Genomic DNA, 5,114 nt, shown 5'->3' with positions numbered 1-5,114 from the left:
GTTTGTCTCTGTCGGCTCCGCTCCCGATGAGACGACCTCAGACAGGAGAAAAGATTCTTTAGTGGAGGTCACGCTTTAAAACTTTCTGCACCTCCTCAATATTTTTAACATTTCCACATTAAAACATTTATATTTTTGGGATCGTCGGTGGCGCAGTGGCAAGGCGCGCGATCCCATGTATTGAGGCTATAGTCCTCGCGCGCGGGCGGCCCGGGTTCGCGTCCGGCCTGTGGCCCATTTCCCGCATGTCTCTCCCCACTCTCTCTCCCTCATTTCCGACTCTATCCACCTTCCTCCCTCTATAATAAAGGCATAAAAAGGCCCAAAATAAATCTTTAAAAAAAAAAAAAAAACATTTATATTTTTCATGTTTCGTATGTTTGTATGCTGAATGTGTTTCTAAGAATAAAACAAAGTGTCTGGATTCTTCTCAAAGACTTCTTGACCTCTCCACTCGTTTAACTCATCATGGGAATCATCCTCCCTTTAATCAGCAGAGACCTCCACGAGTTTAAAACATGAAGCTGATGCTGAAGTGTAACATCCTGCAGTTCCTGGAGTGTCCACTAGAGGCTGGCTGCAGTTCCTGGAGTGTCCACTAGAGGCTGGCTGCAGTACCTGGAGTGTCCACTAGAGGCTGGCTGCAGTACCTGGAGTGTCCACTAGAGGCTGGCTGCAGTTCATGGAGTGTCCACTAGAGGCTGGCTGCAGTACCTGGAGTGTCCACTAGAGGCTGGCTGCAGTTCCTGGAGTGTCCACTAGAGGCTGGCTGCAGCAGCACAGGAAGTCACATACACACCCATTCAAACAGCCTGTTTTTACAGCAGACATGAACATGTTTACAGCCTGCTTCAAAAAACCAAATAGGTGTAATTAGCTCATGTCTCCATCCACACACACTGTACGGGGGGGACTCCAGCGCCCCCTGCAGGGACACACGGGGGACTCCAGCGCCCCCTGCAGGGACACATGGGGGACTCCAGCGCCCCCTGCAGGGACACACGGGACTCCAGCGCCCCCTGCAGGGACACACGGGGACTCCAGCGCCCCCTGCAGGGACACACGGGGGACTCCAGCGCCCCCTGCAGGGACACATGGGGGACTCCAGCGCCCCCTGCAGGGACACACGGGACTCCAGCGCCCCCTGCAGGGACACACGGGGACTCCAGCGCCCCCTGCAGGGACACACGGGGACTCCAGCGCCCCCTGCAGGGTCTTCTCTGTGCATCATGTTCAACAAACAGCTGCACGTGAAGAACAAGCTGCAGTCTGTCTTTATTCTGAGTCACCTCGAAGCTGCTGAGACACTTTCCTTTAAGACAAAGAAAACAGCTTTTATTCACCACACATTCTTTACTAAATGTTCAAACATTTAACGTGAAGAGATCAAACTCACAGAGTTTACACCGAGAGAGGACACACACACACACATGTTTCAAAAGCATCTCTAACATTGATCCTAGTTTGAGCAGCTTTCTGCTGCTGGAGCTTATTAGAAACATGCAGAGGCTTTTTAGCTCGGGTACAATCACTTCTATCTGAAGCAGTTCCACTGCCCGCTTCCATCGCTGCAACACCTGTTCACCTGATAACTGCTCTCATATCTGGTAAACCCAGGGGCGTCCAAAACGGCCTTCAAAGCCCCGCCTACCTTCTCTGGTCCAATCAAATCCAGAGCATTCAGGACCATTTCAGTTTTTTTCTGCCTTCGTTGCTTGTTCGGCTACACCTGTCTCCTCTGCCTTCCTTCCTCTGTCCTACATCCTCTCATCCTTCCTTCCTTCCTTCCTTCCTTCCTCCATTAATAGTCTGGCCTTCCTTCTTCCTATATGAACCCCTTCTTACTACACACCTTCCTCTATTTTTTCCTCCTTATTTCCTTTCTTTCTCTATCCATCCATCCTTCTTTACATTCCTTCTTTCCTTCATCCTTCCCCCATCCTTCCTTCCTCCCTTCCTCGATCATCCATCCTTCCTTCCTTCCTCGATCATCCATCCTTCCTTCCTCCCTTCCTCGATCATCCATCCATCCTTCCTTCCTCGATCATCCATCCTTCCTTCCTTCCTTCCTTCCTCGATCATCCATCCTTCCTTCCTCCCTTCCTCGATCATCCATCCTTCCTTCCTCCCTTCCTCGATCATCCATCCTTCCTCTCAGGCGCTGTTGCATGCTGAACACATCGTCCCTCCTCACCATGTGTGTTTGACGTCACAGTCTTAGGAGGGGCTCCTCCGTCAGGCTGGTTGCTGTCCGTGGTGCTGAAACAACGCCTGGATTGTGTTGCCGTTTAACGAATTGATGTTTTTGCTCTCGTGCTTTCCCTCCTTCCAACATGCGTGTTTAATGTAAGTGTCCAGCGAGCAGCTCACACCTGGTCAGCGGTAAAACCTGCGCTTCTCGCGGGGCTCAGAGATGGATTAGCACCGCAGTGAACACAGGCAGGAGCGGTATGGATCCACGGTGGAGTCCCGTGCTCGTCGCTGCTGTAGCGGTCAGCCTCTGCTCCTCAGCGGCGCTGGATGGCTCCAGATTTGGTAAGAATCTGAAGTTTCTGCTTTTTAGGATTATATTGTCCTCGTGTTCAGTCTGTCTGTGACGTAAATCGACGTCATTGTTGTGTTGTGTCTGTCAGGTTTCACACTCATCAGCTCTGTTTTTTTAAAAAGTGATTATTTGAAATATATATTGAAGTCGAGATTTGGCACGTGCACACCAGCTTCCGTCTGAGCCTCGTTTAACTTGTGTTTGTTCTTCGTGGATGGAGGAGAGCTCAAGAAAAAGTTACATAATCTATCAGGCCCAAATATGGATCACATCTTTACAAACTAGTTACACACACACACACACACACACACGCACACACAGACACACACACACACACACACACACACACACACACACACACTCTGGAGGAGCATGCCATTTTAAATCCACTTAAATATTTGATTCTCTCCTACATGGAGGTCTGCATGGGGCCCTGTTGGATTCAGGTTACCCTTGTCGTTCTTCCAGCCCTGCCTCAGACGCTCCTGCATGGCCCATGTCCAGAACATGAGATATTATAGAAACCATCTTGATCAGTCCTGTCCTTGCAGACAGCCTTTGTCTCACTTCCTTTAAATGCTTACAGCCATAGACTGTAAAAATAACAGTAGAAACTTTATAAGGATGGAGAGGCGGTTTCATGTGCAGACACTCGTCTGTGATGATTCATAAACGAGCTGTCGATAGAGCTGGAGATAGAAGATGTGTTTGTCCTCTTCAGATATACTCACCTTTATACCTGTACAGCAGGATGCATGTTGCACAGAGGCTCCAGCTGAACACTGAGGAGGCTGATTCATGTTCTGGCTGCTGTGAGCTTTTATCTCATTGAATCCGCTGAATGTTTTCTCTACGTGTGGACGAGGAGTGCTGCTAACTGTTTTTAATGAGTCCCACTGTGGATAAGTGATTGAAAGGCTTTTGATAAAGACACGTTTATTCCACATGTAGCAATCACTCTATGTGTGTGTGTGTGTGTGTGTGTGTGTGTGTGTGTGTGTGTGTCCTGCTCGTCAGACGGCGAGGAATCATTGTGAAGAACACGCTCTGATTTTAAATGTTCGTGTTATAAAATATGACGAGTTTTGGGTTCATCTGAACTTTTCAGAACATTTGTGCTCTAACAGGCCGTTTGGAAAATGTCTCAAACATGTTTTCATGAAGGACTTCTTCCTCTGTCTCACACCATCGTGGTTGTGTTTTCAACAGACCTTAAAGGTCACATGACCTCCTCCTCTTCTTCAGGTGAAATCAGTGTCCTCGCTCCTCTTCATCATGTGTGTGAAGTGTGTTGTTGTAAATCCACTCTGATCCTGTATTTGATCATGTCTATAAACCCCTCTATTTCAGCCCTGCTCAGAACAGGCTGTTTCTGTGTCTGTAGCTTTAAATATGTAAATGAGCTGTGTCTGACCACGCCCCCTCTCTGGAAGGGCTCGGGTGTACTCGCTGCTTTCTGGCTCCATGTCCTATTGTTTACGGTGAGAAGGCAGACTCAGAGGGCAGAACAAACACCTAGCTGTGGGAGTGTCACCCACCTGGGGGAGGGGCTACTGCCCTTTGTGATGTCATGAAGGGAACATCTCCAAATGGAATGACCTTAAAGTGATGAATCTAAAGCTGCTTTTACAGTGTTATTGGGTGGTTGGGTGATCTCCAGCACATGGAGACGTTCCCAGTCTGCTCCGCTGGATCTCTTCATTCCTGCTATCAGCTGTCACCTTATACACCCCGACCTGTTCCATTTGATTCACAGGCTGCTGGGCTCCATCTATTCTGCCGGGGGCTTCTGTCGTCCCTCAGATATCAGGACTGAGTGCAGATATCAAATATCTTATAGTGGCTGTAAATCATGAGAAGGGAGTGAGATGTGGTTTTATATGAGGATGGATGTTTTACAGCAGAGCTGCTGATGAACGCTGTACGTCATATATCACCCTCACACTTCTGTGCTTCATTATTTGTGTCCACTCCAAACACAACGTCATGTTTTCTTAACACGAAGACACTTGTCCGACAAAGTGTCCTCCTGTGTCAGATACCTGAGAGCGTCCTGAATAACAAACTCTCCTTTAAGACTTGAGTCCAGTCTGAGACGAGCACAGAGAAGGAGCCTTCTGTGGCGTCTCTAACTCGCCCTGAAAAGGTTGCTCAGCTTCTGTCCTTCCTCTCACCGCCCGTCTGAATCGTCCTGACAGAGCTGCTAAAGGCTCCGCTCTGAGCAGCTCGCCGTGGCCTTCACCTCAGACCCCGTACAAACTGAAGGTTTGGAGCCTTTTATTTGTTTAATTAATAGTCGTGACAGCTTTAGTGTTCCCCATGAAAATAACTGGTCTGACATGAAGTTAATGTGCAGCTCTGTTATTAAGGGATCACTTTGACAAGACGATAAACCCGTCATGTTGTGTAAAGTGTAAGCAGCTCCAAACCACACAAAGGCAGGCTGTATATTCCCGTCCTGCTCGGCTGGTGTGAGAACAGATGAAGTGTGATGTGTGACTCAACAGATGCTCGGAGGAGTGAGTGTTGGCTTACTGAGCGAGCAGAGCGGCTGGCTGTCTTTCCTTCA

Source organism: Symphodus melops (genome assembly GCF_947650265.1).
Source record: "Symphodus melops genome assembly, chromosome: 14".
In the NCBI taxonomy this organism is placed as follows: Eukaryota; Metazoa; Chordata; class Actinopteri; order Labriformes; family Labridae; genus Symphodus; species Symphodus melops.
Note: the sequence above shows the minus strand (reverse complement) of the source record.